The sequence below is a fragment of the Acinonyx jubatus genome, chromosome B2 (assembly GCF_027475565.1).
Source record: "Acinonyx jubatus isolate Ajub_Pintada_27869175 chromosome B2, VMU_Ajub_asm_v1.0, whole genome shotgun sequence".
In the NCBI taxonomy this organism is placed as follows: domain Eukaryota; kingdom Metazoa; phylum Chordata; class Mammalia; order Carnivora; family Felidae; genus Acinonyx; species Acinonyx jubatus.
Genome location: NC_069385.1, coordinates 107435944 through 107451502, shown reverse-complemented (window position 1 = coordinate 107451502; position 15559 = coordinate 107435944). Strand labels below are relative to the sequence as shown.

Genomic DNA, 15559 nt, shown 5'->3' with positions numbered 1-15559 from the left:
GAAAAACTTTAAAGAGGCAAAGGACAACAGAAGGGAAGATCAGAGGTGGTAAAGTGGGTGAAGTCAAGGGAGGAAGAATCACAGCACAGACGGAACAGCAGCACTTTTGAGTCTTATGTACATTGCCTTATTTGTTGGCCCTCTCTGCAACCCTAAGGGGTAGGAAGATCAGCTATTATCAACATCTTCCTTTTGTAGACAAAGAAGCTAAAGCTTGCTGACTCTGTGGCTTTTTAAGAAAGCTTACTTTGAAATCAGTTTAATTTACATAAAATTTGCAAAATTAGTGCAGAGAATTCTGTGTACTCTTCACCCAGCCTCACCACCCCCAACCTCTCCTGATCCTTTCTGATCTGAGAAGCCATGCAGGGTCGGTCATATGTTTAGTGCTTGGATGAGAGTTTTTGTGGCTTTTCATCAAGGCAGGACATATTGCTAGAACGATTTAAGATCTCTCCTCCAAACCAGTGTTCTTTTCACTGTACCACTGACTCCTAAAACAAAACTCCTTACTTACCTATGACATTTTCTTTCTGACTGTAGACAGGATTACCCAAGTTTTACCCAAGTAGAATTACCCAAAGGGTACAACTGTACATTACTACTACATGTTACAATTCTAGATGCCTATAAAATATGCAATAATCTAGAATATTCTACCTGAAATGTTCTGTAGTGGCTCTAGTAAGAAACGGGTTTCGTTTTTACAGAACTGACAGCCCTAAAACTTGAACTATGTGCAGTTTGACAAGATCTAGAAATGCACCCCAACATGAACAAATTAATAAGTGGACAAGTATTCCAGAATCACTTTGCACAGTGACTTCTTAAGAAACATGCTCCATTTTCAGAGTCACTTTCCTGGAGGAGAGCAGTTAGTGTTAGATAGATAGCCCGATAACTTGATCGTTCATATATGCTGTAAATTCCTTCACTGGTCTGACTGCAGTCATTATGAAAGTAAGGTTGTACCTAAACTCTATTCCATTTGTATGTCTATCTATACGAATTTAGCTGTATTGTACATTTTTATAGAGAAGATTTTGTTCAAGATAGCTGCAACTCGTGAGTGCTGGGCACTGAGCTAGGTCCATTACATTCGCTACCACAAATCCTTTCCAACAGTTCTGTGATGCAGGTCCCGCTGAACAATCTGGGACTTGGAAACATTTAGTAATCTGTCCAGGGTAACAAGGATACCCGCACAAGGTAAGGGATGGAACTGTAATTAGATCTGTCTGAGCCCAAAGCCAATGCTCTGTTTATAATACCATGCAGTCTAAAGAGAACATTGGAAAGAAGACAGGTATACCACAGTTTAGTAAAAGATAAAAAATACTTTTGTCAGCCTATAATAAAGACTTTATCATCTTTTGTGATGACTGACACCCTTGATTAGGATAATGACGCCAGGGGAACAAACAGTTGGGCTTAACGCTTGAGGATATGTATAATGTAGTGTGCGTGTGTGTATATGTGTGTGTGCGCACACATGCACATCTGTTGTTAGGTTGTAGCTTTTAAGAGGGAGAACATTATTGTGACATAAGCATGATCTCATCTGTCTGGGAAGATCATCATCTTTCAAAGACTAAGAAAGAAGGAGGCTCCACGTGGGTGGAGCAGGGTGAGGGGAGAACAGAGTTTAATTAGCCGGTCAGAGCAGTCTAGTAGCCTGACGGTCATGGAAAAACAGGTTTCATAACCAGACTGCCCACAGGTAGGTGAATTAAAAAAACATCACATAGGGAACACTGAAATGAATGATGAAAATATGATCTTGTTAAAATAACAAATTAAAATTCTTCATAGCTCGAAATCCATCCTCTTAGAATTCTTTAATACTGGTGCTTTGCTGGTACATTTACGATATGATGAAATAAACTATAATTTGATTTATATACAACTTTTAAGTGATACTCCTACTGCACCACGTCAGGTATCCCATAAGTATAGTTAAATGAAGCACGCCTGGCTACTTTACATGCCCTCCTTTGCGTAGTATTCTTTAGAGGGCAGAGAAAAACACAGCCCAGATGGTACTTATTTTCTATAGCACAGCATTTTAATTTCTTAAGTGCCACGATGGATATTTTGATTAACAACAACAACAGCAAAAAGCTAAAATCAAATCTTTTTTTCTATTTTAAGAGACAGGAAATCTACTAATACATGCTGAGTGATTTCTTCAATCTTTTGATGTTGGGAAGTTTAGATAAACGAAACTCTTTAAATAATAGGAGACTGAGACTGAAGCACATTAAGACATTAACACTCATCCTGTAAATATCATAGTTCTTTGACAATCATAGCCACATGACACAGTATTTCTTCAATATAAAATAAGAGACTTATTTTGTCAATTGCCCAAGAAATAACTGACAAGAAGGAAAAAATTAACGTCCTATGTAAAAGGCCTTAGCTTTGTCCATAGTGGAGCTCTGGAACGGTCCGTGAGAGCCCAACCGGAGGGCCTGTGTTAGAGGGCTTAGACAAGCCACCTTTTTAACAGCTTCCTTGACAGAGCAAAAGGGATGAGTTTACATGACAGCTAAGAATTATCTGCTCTCATGATGAGGCACAAAGAAATTTTATGGGGCGCCTGGGTGGCTCAGTCGGTTGAGTGTCCGACTTCGGCCCAGGTCATGATCTCGAAGCTCGTGAGTTCGAGCCCCGCGTCGGGCTCTGTGCTGACAGCTCAGAGCCTGGAGCCTGCTTTAGATTCTGTATCTCCCTCTTTCTCTGCCCCTCTCCCGCTCATGCTGTCTCTCAAAAATAAATACACGTTAACAAAAATAAAAATAAATTAAAAAAAAAGAAATTCTGCTTCACAACTTACGAGTTCACTTCACTGGCACAGCCCAGACACTATATGAGAGAACCTGAATTTCTACTAGCATCAGGCAAAACAGTGTCCAGTCACTGCCACATGGACTAGAAATGTCAAATGCTGTCCATTTCCAACTTCTAAGGAAAACAATTTTTATAGCAGACCAGGCCTATCCTAAGACACTAATTACTTTCTAGAAGTTTATTCTCAATTTTATCAACCTGGGGTCTCAGTCACAAGTTTTACTAGTTTAAATATTTTTAGCTGAATGCAATTTGATCCCAAATTATAGTTACTATAAGCAAGATAAAAGTGTATTTTTCTTCACGTAAATGAATTCTGGAGAGGAGTAGTTCAGGCTTGATATAATTACTGGTTGAAGTCACCAGGGCCTCAGTCTCCTCGAGCTTCTGCTCAGACATTTTTCTAAGCTGTGTTTTTTCTTTTCTTTCCAGTTTTAAAAGTTATCTATTCCTTTCATTGAGATATCGTTGACATCTAACAATGTGCAGACTGTGGCTTTGTCTTCATGAGTCAGAATGGCTTCTAAAGCTCCAGATATTACCTCTGCATAAAGTGGTCAAATGTAGGAAGGTAAGAAAAAAAGTGAATGCACTTCTGTTTTCAGAAAACTAACACGGTAGTTACAATACTTCCGTTTACATTTTACTGGCCGTATCTCAGTCATACGATCAAATCCAGCTGCAAGTTAAGAAGAGGAATGTGCTGTTGTGGCTGTGTGGCAACACGACCAGCTACAAATCAGTTTTATTACAAAGGAAGAAGAGAAAGGATATTGGGTGGTAAGGAGCTGTCTCTATCATGTTGGTATATGATATTACATTTATGTGATCCATCATATTGATTTCCAGGCCTGATTTTTACTGCTCGTAAGAGCTGAGGCTTAAGAGTAAGGATTCTCTCCCATCACATCACTCGCCAACATTTTTTAAAAAATGCATTTTACACATTTTTTAACTTCATGGAGCGCTTCCAGGAGGTAAGTCAAACCAATAGCCAAGAATATTAAGCCAACTCCAAAATGACTGAGGTGCTCTAGGAAGAAACTGGTTTAGTTGCATTTAATCCCTTCATATGTTAGGGTCAGCACAACCATCAGTGAAGGTGAGTGCCATAAAGACGGACTTGGCAAATGACTCACTCCGGTGGGTGCTTAACTGCCTTGCCAATGTTAATCTATGCACTTCGCATGAAAGCTGGCTGGCAGGCTGGGAACTACTTTTGATCTGTTGTCTACTAACCTTTTACTGGAATCCTAGATACGGCCAATGAAAAGCCACCAATCTCAAACTTCATCGAAGAAAGAGAAGATGATTAAAGTTGACTGGGGTGGGGAGGGCTGAAGTGATCCCAAGTACGATGAACTTGAAAGTGACAGAGGGTATCTTCAGCACTGGACATAAGTCAGGGCAGAGTGAATTTTCATGAAGGGGCAGGCCGTCATATCTGAAAAACGCCTCTTCACTTTTTGATGAAAAACTTAAAATTGCAAAAAAATGCAAATACTGCAAGCGTCTCAAGAGGTTCTACATTTATACACCATTTGATCTTGGTGAGAAAGATACAAACAAAAAGCAAGGAAGATGGCATTCAAGATCTATCTGACACACGGACAGGGTACGTTATAGGGCTAATGCAATTTCAACTCAATCTCTCTATATTCAAAATCAACAGTGCTGAACAGGAACAACTGAGTTTCCATCCTAAACGTACAGCTCTGAAATGTTCTTACGTGATCATGAGGGCCATTCTGTATCATCAGAGGAAGACTAGAGTGCCTCGTGAAGAGCGTGCCGACCTGGGCTCAGGAGACCTGCACTTTAGGTCTTGGTTTTGCCTCTAGCACAGGAAGGGAATCTCTGGGTTGGGTTGCTTCCTCTGACTGCGGCTGAGTTCTCCCTTCTTGAATATAGCTCTGGTGTTCTGAGGTTCTGTGTGTATCCTGTATCACAGGGAGGGCTTGAAATGTGTAGCAATATGTCAGAGCCATGGGTCCTAATGATTGGGGAGACCGGACAACCTGCTCAAGTCCACGATGGAAATCAGTCTCAGTCTATTTGCAATGATTCTGATCTAGGAGAAATGCCATTGGGAGAAGCCAGTGGGTTCCTAACTTCTGGAAAACAGCCAGATATTTCAAAACCGTAAAAATGTGTGTGAACCATTTCACCCTCAGCAGTGATGCAGCCATTTAACCCGCTGCATCGACTTTACCCATGACTCCCATTTCTCACACAGAAGGGCACTGGATTTAGAAAATGAGGAGGCGATGTGAAACTGAACAGAAGAGATAAGTAAGAATCTGCACTTTCATAATAGATGCAGAAAGAAAAAACAATTCCAGGTACTTTTTTTTTTCCTGGGAAGTTCAAGGGTAGGAAGATTACTATCACTAGGTCTTCAAACACCTCCCCCTCAACATGCTCCTTTCTGTAGTGAATTAGGTCTAATACAAGAAACCTAACAAGATATACGAATGAACTCTGCAAAAAGTACAAACAGCTGTGCAGTTCATATGGAAGCTGAATATCTGTCTTTTAAAAATAAGTAAGAAATATGCTGAAAGCTATTAGCAAACAGTTTTTGTTTTTTTTTTTTCTATAAAGGAATATCTAAGAGACTAATATTCAAAGGCATGTAAATGTTCTTCAAAAATAAGAGCAAAATGTTCAAATGATTGTCTGGGTCAGATAAACATCGATGAGCAGAAGAAAAGGGAAATCTTATCATCAAATAATGTTAGTTACTTGTAAGTCACCATAGCCCGATACCTTTCCACTGTACTAGTCTACACAGGGTCACTAGTAAAACTAGACATTCTCCAGTGCAAGAAAAGTCTTCGGTATTCTGATTATGAGGAAATGACAGTGAGGCTCCCAAAACGTAGGTAAATTTAGGAGACATATTTTTAACTTCCTTTAAGTGAGTTAATTTCTATTTTCCAACAACAAAGGCAGGGGTTACCTTCAGTAGGTAGGAAGGTAAGCATACCTTTGCATATTCCTTAAGAGAGGCACATCCTGTGCCATTAACTGAAAAGATTAAAAAAAACCCCTACTAAGTCCCTATTAAAAAGAAATCAGATTCGGTATGCTTGTGACACTTTAAAGAGCATATTAGGTGGGAAAACAAAATAAACATTTAACCTGGCAAATGAAAATGGATTTGGAGTTTCAACATATTTGGCAGACTGGTAGAATTAAATTCAAGTCAAGTCTGCAGAGAAACTAATATAGTATTTAAATATTTGCTTAAGTAATGCAGTTTTTGAAATAACATATTTGAAGACATGTTTTTGTTGAAATGTTTTACAGTTTTAGCAAGGATATTTTTTGAGAGGAAAAGCTTGACTGAAGCACATTTTACTTTCTCTCTTTGTCATTCTGTGAATGTTAGTGGGATTTCTGGATTCACTCTCTCATGAGCCATTTTCCTTTAAGTCTCAGATAACTGTGTAACAGCCCCTGCAGCTTTTAAAAAGAAACTAGATTTAGATTATGAAAATAATTTTTGAAGGAAAATACCCAAGGTCTCAAGATCAACTCCAGCATATTTGTGGGCATGCTAGGAACGATGCGCGAATGAATGGATGAATGGGCCGGGGCAGTAAGCGGTTCAGGCACTGTCTACCTGCTCTCGCTGCCCCATCGCTGCCCCATCGCTGCCAGGCTACCCTGCCAGCCTCCTCTTTAGAGTGATGCAGTGCGTTCCTGCCCTCCAGCCACTCTGCCAGGTCTACGCCTGGACACCCAGCACAAGCTGGGTCGATCAGGGCCCACTTCCAGAGATTTGAAACTGGTAATCCAGAGAACTGGGTCTCTTTCTTTTTAGGTGAAGAAACTCACTTGCCAGCACCTGCTCTGGCAGCATGTTAGCTACCAATAAAAAGACAGTTCAACAGGGAGAGAAAAATTAAGCCCACGTATTAAGGGAAGCAGAGATCAGAAAGAGAAAGAAAAAACTGATTTTATTGGTGTCTGAGCCGTAGTTCCTGAGGCCCAGCTGTATTTCTATCCTTAGGTTGCTTAGAAGATGCACATCCTTACAACATGAGAAATGTGTCTATTTGTAGGGTTAACTAGTTCTCTAAACAACATAGCAAACAAATTTGAATCAATGTTCTATAAATTTAGCTTGTCATCCCTAGTCTTTATATGAATCCATCATCTTTATACAGAGTGTGTACAATCACAGAAAGAATAGTGGTGACTCCTGTGGAAGTGTAACTCCCATGACAACTTTGCTTCATTATCCTGAAAACAAAGACCTCTTTCCTACAGGCAGCCAACACTTCTCTTATTCAAATAAATTATCTATATCATTAATTGACCATTAGGACATTGCCGGTAGTTTGCACATAAATTATATGCAGGCCTAAATACAATCATCAAGTCCTTTAATCAAGAGAAAATACCTTCCTAAATAACCTTATAAAAAAGCAGGCAGAGGTACCGAATTTTTACTCAGTCTTGGATCCTAAAATCAGTAGTTTTCCATTTCCAGAGAAAATAAATTGATAAAAGAATTTCTACAGATGACAAGCAGTTCTGGGTCATTGAAAATTTGTGAACATGTAAAGATTCACGTTTAAAACTAAATTATAGAAAACTCCCAACTCATAAATAGATCTTAAAAGTTTGTTTTAAATTAAAAATACATCTTCTCATAGAAATACTATCTTACATGGTGGCTAATGTCTCATGTAATCTAAAAAAGCTCTTTAACCCATATGCACCTGGATTATACTCAGTTTACGGAAGGCTCCAAAGGGGCAAATTAAATAAAAGAATTTTGCCCCTTCCCATATGCACCAAAATTCTGAAAACCCAAAGTTGGTGTTTGATAGGTTCTCACATTATTTCTGAAATCTCAGCTTCCTAGAATCTCTCTCTTGCATTTTCTTTCCCACAAGCATACAATAATAGAGCATATCACTTAATGTTCTCTACTCTTCAAATTTCTCTAAGGTTCAAAACTACTTTACTCCTTGGAAACCAAAATTGTTTACAGAAAGTCCCTTTCAGCTAATGATTAAGATGTAAGAAATCTGATTCACATCAATATGTAATAACTGAGTGTCCTTGGCCCTTCATGTGTTTTTAAAAGTTTTGAAAGAAGACACAGTTTTATCGACTATGGTTTTGAAAATTGTGGATTTAAGATAACAATGATTCACATTTGAGAAACAAGTGTGAGAAATCCAGTATCTTTTCTAATGTGTGATTCTGCTCAAAAATTACCCGAGAAGCAAAAATAAAGCAAAGTATCTTCATCAGCCTTGACATCAGGGACGCTAGGAACTATATATAATCAAACTCAAGGGTTTTTTTTTTTTTCCAGATAAACATCACTACTTCTCTCCTACTTTGCTTTTCCAGATAGTCCACACACCCATTTTCCTTCCTAGCACTTACATTTTTTAAACTGTGATCCTAGGCTAGGCATAATCTCCATGCTTCGAGGTCCTCTGTCTGCAAAGGCCGGGGGCGGGGGGTGGATAATAGAAAGTACTCCATGGGTAGACTGTGACATGAGATCATATATACATTAGGGTTTAGAACAGTGTCTGACATGTAGTAAGTCCTATACAGGACTCTGCTATCATTACTATTATGTCTATTTCTCTGGTGTATCAAACATTCTGTCAAGGAAATAACTATATTATGAATCTCATACCAGACCCCCAGATAAAGTACAGTAGCAAGCACCTAGTGGGTAATCAAAGCGTATTTATCAAATGAAAAAATACTAATTTATTTGGAAGGTTGATAAATTGAGACACATAGGTTTAAGTTTCCTTAGAATTTAAAAATAGCCACTGAAGGCTTTAAATGATGGTAGGCTCTGAAATTACAAATTAAAGACAAAGAAAATGGGCAGGGAAGCATAAAAGACAGAATCATAAAATAAGATAAAATCATATGGGCTATGTCAATAAATGCAAATAGGGTCATCTCATTAATTGAAACAAATTAAAGAAAAAAATCTTAAGATTTGGGGCAAAACTCAAAATCCCATTATATATACTGTTAATAACAGTTGCATCCAAACCAAACGGATCAAGAAGACTGGAAAGGAAAGATAAACAAAGTTAGAACAAGCATAGGTATGAATCAAAACAGGAGAGCCAGTTTCTCCTGATGAAGGGTCCAGCAACAATGAAGAAAAAGGCTTAAATTTCTGCCTCCTAATTTGGGAGAACTGGTTTACATACAGCAAAAATGGCTAGAAACTGAAGGAGGTATTAACAGAAACATCCCAGCAGTGAACAGCTTACTTTAAAAAAAAAATTTTTAATGTTTATTTATTTTTGAGACAGAGACAGAGCATGAATGGGGGAGGGGCAGAGAGAGAGGGAGACACAGAATCGGAAGCAGGCTCCAGGCTCTGAGCCATCAGCCCAGAGCCCGACGCGGGGCTTGAAACTCACGGACCGTGAGATCATGACCTGAGCTGAAGTCGGACGCTTAACCGACTGAGCCACCCAGGTGCCCCAGAGCAGCTTACTTTTAATATGCCTCTGGGTTTCTAATTGATTAAAGAGAGAAAACAAACGGCGGGGGGGGGGGGCGGTGGGGGGTGGGGGGTGGGGGGGGGTGGCCCAAATGGCCATTTGGGATGTGAAAGAAATCCTGGAACACCTATTTAGACTTATTTTTAATTAAAGAAAACAGAACACGTTTTACATGGACTGACACTCCTACCCTAAATCGACCCATATGCCCCAGAGTTACACGTGGTGAATAAAACATCCTGAAGGAGGGCAGTGCTCGCACACGGAGGGCTGATTGTAGTGCAGTCGTGAGCAGGGTCTGTTCAGGGCAAGGATAGTGTGGTTGGTGTCACCTCACTTGGTACAGGAGGACATCTTCACTGTGCCAGTTAAAAAAAAAAAAAAAAAAAGACCACCGACAGCAGATTCTATGCAACATTTTGAATTGAGATGCAGAATTAACATAGAGATCTTTTGCATCACCCAAAGTCTCGCAGGCTACCTCTGAGCAGAGGAAGTTGAAAGTTATAGAACTTGAAGACAAATTAATGCTTTTGTCCCTTTAGAGTCTAAGAGTTATAAATCTGCTGAACTTTTCTCGTGGCCACTGGATGCTAGCAGATATTTAAAGTGAAAAACCACAACTTATGTATCCCTCTAAAGGCAAAAGCAGTAAAAATAGAAAGGTTTTCCAAATGATGAAACATCTATGATTTACAGAGGTTTGGAAATATTTTCATTATTATTAACTTTTTTGTTAATATCGCTATATTTATAGAGCACCTGCTATGGCTCTACACTATTGTGGGCACTGCAGTGAAAAAAAAAAAAAAAGACAATGTTCTTTGACCTCCTGGAGCTTACATTCCAGTTGGCGGGGGGTGGGGAAGACAAATAATAAACATATAAAAGAGACTGATAACTGCTATGAACAAAATATAGTAGGGGAAGTGGACAGAGAAGGATGGGATGGGAGAGGGATTCTTCTTGTCTTCGTCTGCTCAGCCTGCCATAACAAAATGCCACACATTTGGTGGCAGAAATTAAACAACAGAAATTTACTTCTCATAGTTCTGGAGGCTGTAAGTCCTAGATCAAGCTGTTAGCACGGTCAGGTTCTGGTGTGGACTCTCTTCCTGGCCTGCAGACAGCTGCCTTCTCACAGTGTCCTCATGTGGCAGACAGTTTTCTGGCATCTGTTCCTTTTCTTACAAGTGCACTAGTCCTATTATGAAGGCCTTGCCTATGACCTCACCACACCTGATTATCTCCCAAAGGCCCCATTTCCAAATAGTGTCACATTAGAGGGTTTCCACATACGTTTTTATGAGGGGACACAATTCAGTCTGCAGCAACTCTCTGTTGCAAGGTTGGGGTGGGTCTCTGTGGTGACGTGAGATGTGAGCTGAGTTCTGAGGGAGAGGAGAGGGCTAGGGAACAGTACGCGGCAAAGTCTGCGAGAGGCAATGCGTTTGCCCGGTTGAGAGCCACTGAGAGCGAACATCTGGAGAAAGATGGACGACTGATCAATGTATCTGGCAACAGTGGAGGCTATTGTGACCTTAACAAGAGCCATTTACATAGGATGGTGGGGATGAAAATGTGATTCAAGTGGGTTCTAGAGAGAAAGGGAGGAGACCAAATGCAATCTCTTTTGAGAAGTCCTACAGTAAAGGAGGACAAAAAAGTAGCTGGAAGGGTTTCTGTCTGTGTTGAGGCAGGGAAAATCACAGCGCTTTGCTGTTGGATAGAAATGAATGAAGCGTATCGGGTTGTGGTAGGACTTGGGGAAGCACTCCTCTCACTGCTCCCCTTTTTGCAGGGAGACAGGAAGTGGGTTTACCAGCTGAGCAAGGACAAGAGGGTTGCTAGAGGTCTTCTGCAACAGAAGTTTAAACAGTTATTAAGGTCAGTGGCAGAATGGATGCACTATGGATTCTCTAAAATTGCCAGGCAGCACTAAGGCCAATTTGAGGTTCTTAGTTGGCAATTTGAAGCGATAATAGTTAGCTTGATTGTGTTTTCCTTCAGTCATGTTCTGCTGCTGGGGAACAGGCATAATATGTAGCTATAAAATAAGCAAAGAATTGGATTTAACCAGGATTGGGCTTTTGCGAGGGCAGGTGTAAGTGCGAGCTCTAAGTGTGAATAAAATCCTAGTGTTGAAACAATCTACTAATATATCTAACCAAGTCTCAAATTTTTACTGATGAAGGTTCTGTGATCAAAAAGAGTTTGTAGACTAATGATAAAAAGGAAGTGAATACTATTAATAATGACGATGTAATAGACACATAAGTGTCTCCCTGTGCTGTCCATGGATCAGTTACAAAAGGTCACCACATATTAAAACACCAAGTAAATTCTAATAAATTCCCAAGGCTAAAATAATATCTCTAAATATATTTGACTGCTATGCAATAAAGTAACTAAAACACCTAATAGGGTCACAAACAAAATATTCAGCCACTTGGAACATATATCTATTTATTTTAAATATTCTCCTATATAAATTAGGCCAAAGAGCAACTCAAAAGTATATTGAATATTAATAGTTACATATCAATACATGGTATAATATATTAATTAATATTAATATTAATATATTTACAAAATAGTATTTAAATAATAGACGTAATAGACATTTTTTAAACCCTATGGAGTATATCAAAAGCTATGCTAAGAAACATTACAAATTTAATATTTCCATGGTCAAAATTTTTTCTGTTAAAAATAGCAATGAACACATTTGAGTTATAAATAAAGCTTTTGTTCAATTATTTCTTCAGCATTGTACCTAGAAATGCAATTTCTGGATCAAAGGACATACAGGTTTGTTTTTTCTTTTCATGTGTTTGACAGATAGAGTCACACTTTTCTCCCGAAAGCTGTATCATCTTATGTTTCCGCTGATATACAAGATAATGAACTTCTCCACAACCAAGTAAACACTGAAAAATTCTTGGTACAACTTAAACAAGATACATTTTTCTAGCTGAAATGAAATACGATTTTTTCCCCTAGCTTTGGTTTGTTTTTTCCTTGGGCGGGGGGTGTGGGGGTGGAAGCAAGGGAAGGGTGGAGATGAGATTCAACATTAAAATGCATTACAAATGATAAATTTTCTCACAGCTGTCTCTTGCCACAGAGGATCCATAGTTCTTTCAGTAACTCCCCAATATAATCAACTGGCCTACAGTCATTTGTAAGCATCCAAATCCCACACAAGTAACTGGAATGATTTAAAAGAATACCACGAGAAGAATTTTTTAGAAGAATTTATGAGTTTGAGATGACTGATATCCCAAAGAAATAATATCCAGGCAACCAAGATAACTCATCACTCCTTGGTTATAATATATTAAAAAACCTTCACCACGAGTTTTTACGATTCACAGGAAAGGTTTAAGCAATATTTAATTATACAAATAATGTACTACAATTTCTACTTCAAAACCATATAATGGATTATCAGTAAGAACTGCTTAAGATAATGAAGAACATTCCCCCAAATTTTACTGGAGGCATTTCTGCTTTCACAGACAGTAATAATTGCTTTATTAGGCTATCTTATTTTTTTCTATTGATTAAAAACTCGTTGTAGGAAGACAAGGAACAAGCCTTCCGAGCCTCAAATATCCTCCCCACTAAACCCAGATGGGTAAGAGGAACTCCACACAGAGCTACTACCTAGGAAAAAAGATTGCATTTTTTCTTCTTTTTTTCCCCTTTTCCTTCATCTATTTCTCTCTTCCTCCCTCCCCATCTTCCTTACCCGCTCCAGTCTCCCCCCTCCCTCGGGTAACTTCCACAGATACAGCAAAGGAATACAATAGTATTTTTTGGAGATAGTTGTGTACGTACCGAATTTTGGTAAAAAGAGTCTAATTTTGAATTATTTAAAAGCTCTTAAGTTATTTAAGAGCTTTTATATAATAAGGTGCTTTTTTCAAAATAAGAACAATTACGCCAGTGATTTTAGATTTTTCTATAGTGTGTTTTCCCAAAAGTGTTCACTTTTGTACTTACAGCTTTTCCATACTTGAGAACAGGTCAAGAAACCCATTATCAATGACTGTCTTCTGTCTGAGGTGCCGAACAACTACAAAACCTCGATGCCCTTTCTTCAGGGACTTTTAAAAGTAACATTTAATAAATACTTTAAAATGCCCCAAATTGCTAATACTTATTACTTGGTTACTTTAAAAATCATGCTTAAAACAGCTTATTACATGGCCACATTAACTGTGGGTATATGGCTAAATATTACCCTTTGTAACTGAGTATAAGAGCCACAGTAGTGATGGTTATTAATAAATTATTAATTCAATAACCCCGTAGTTTATAAATGCCATACATGAGACAGGTTAAACTCAAAAGTAATTTTTGTGAATATGGTGATTTATTGGTAACCTGTTCCTTAGTGTTAGAAGAACTAAGTGAAACAACACTTTCCTGTTGTGTGAAGTACATATGAGTGGAGATGCAAAATTTTCATGCCACAAAAAATTCAACAGTAACTTAAGGCACCTGAAAATTCAAACTACCCTCTAAGTACCAATCAGCCAATAACTAAAAGAATTATCCAGAAGAGGTATTTCATGGATCAGAGAAGTAAGTATGTTATTATGTCAAGATGCTAAATCATAAAATCTTACAACTGCAGGAAATACACGAGAAAAGGTATGGAACATTTATTGTCAAATGTTCTGACTTGGCCACTAGGTGGAATGGACCAATGGTCACGGACGGTGTTGGTCCTTTGGAAACAAAATCAACTGATTGAACTGGAATTGATGCTCAGTGTCAGCTTGTAGACAAATTTGGGACACAGCAGAGATCAATGCCAAAGCAGTATGGTTAGAAGAACTTCTATAGCTAAAACTGGAAAAGCCACTATTATAATTTGAACAGAAAGTTATCTGACCAATGAAAGCCATTAATAACTGGAAAGCACCTGAAAGAGATTTGTTGGAGAACTCCTGATATGAAAAGTTCACAGAGGTACATAACTAATTATGATATCCTGTTTGAATCCTATGTGAGTCAAAAATGACTGGTTTTATATACTTGGAAACTACATTCTTTAAAATTTTTTAAGGTTTTATTTATTTTTGAGAGAGAGAGCAAGAGAGAGAGAGAGAGTGAGCAAGTGGGGGAGGAGCAGAGAGAGAGAGAGAGAGAGAGAGAGAGAGAGAGAGAGAGAGACAGACAGACAGAATCCGAAGCAGGCTCCAGCCTCTGACCTGTCAGCACAAAGCCCGATGCAGGGCTTGAACCCACAAACTGCGAGATCATGACTGAGCTGAAGTCAGACACATAACCAACTGAGCCACCCAGCTGCCCCAAAACTGCATGCTTTAAATAAAACAAAAAAATATTCAAATCATCCAAAGGATATATTAATAATACATATATTAGCTACAAAATTATGCCTATTTTTAGTTACCTTATTTGGAAAATATTTATTGGAAGTTTATAACGTTTAAAGTAAGTCCACGCTCTCAAGGACTTTATTTAGTAAGTTAAATTAAGTAAATACAATGAGTTACAATCTATCACCTACTGAAATATCTGAACATAGATGTGCAGATCGAGAAGGCTCAGCAAAGGGAAGAAAAGTAAACACCCATTTAGAGAACTACAAATCCAAAGGGGTTCGTTAAGCATTGTGTGTGTGTGTGTATGTGTGCACACGTGTGTGTGTGTGTGTGTATGTTTTGTGTGTGCACATGCATGATTTGGGAAAGAATATGAAAAAAGAGGAGGATCAGGAATGGTGAGAGACGAACATGAAAAGGCTATCTAAGGCCAGATTATAGAACAATGTATTACTATCATGCTAAGAAGTTGAGACTCTTCTGCAGAAAATGGAGAGTCATGGAAAGGAGAAGGCTGGCAAGATGTGAATTGCCTTTTGGACCACTGCTTTATGGAAAGGATAGTTCTCGACAGACATACAAATACAATGGATTGCACTGATCACTAAATATTTATAGCTTCATCTAGAATTCTTATTTCTCAATGAGGAATGCAATGATCTAGGAAAAAGTCTTGATTAAACAGCTTGATTGGCATGATGTCATAAAGTGGTGGCAACATTAAGAACCGAAGTAAAGGCAGCTCCCTAGCACGGATGCAACACAGGAATAGCGGGAAATTACCTATACCAAACAGGCAATGAGCTGTTAATTCCACTAAACAAACTACAGGAT

General features: G+C 38.6%; 1 protein-coding gene and 1 long non-coding RNA gene across 5 annotated transcripts in view; one reads left to right on the top strand and one right to left on the bottom strand.

Annotated features, from left to right (window-relative positions):
- The window catches only part of SUPT3H (SPT3 homolog, SAGA and STAGA complex component), a 530133-nt gene that overhangs the window by 117366 nt on the left and 397208 nt on the right, over nt 1-15559 (bottom strand). The gene's annotated exons all lie outside the window — the stretch shown is intronic.
- LOC128315628 (uncharacterized) lies at nt 1364-13570 on the top strand. Its single transcript, XR_008298584.1, has 3 exons — nt 1364-1720; nt 3286-3424; nt 13376-13570. It is a non-coding gene; the product is annotated as an uncharacterized LOC128315628 (long non-coding RNA).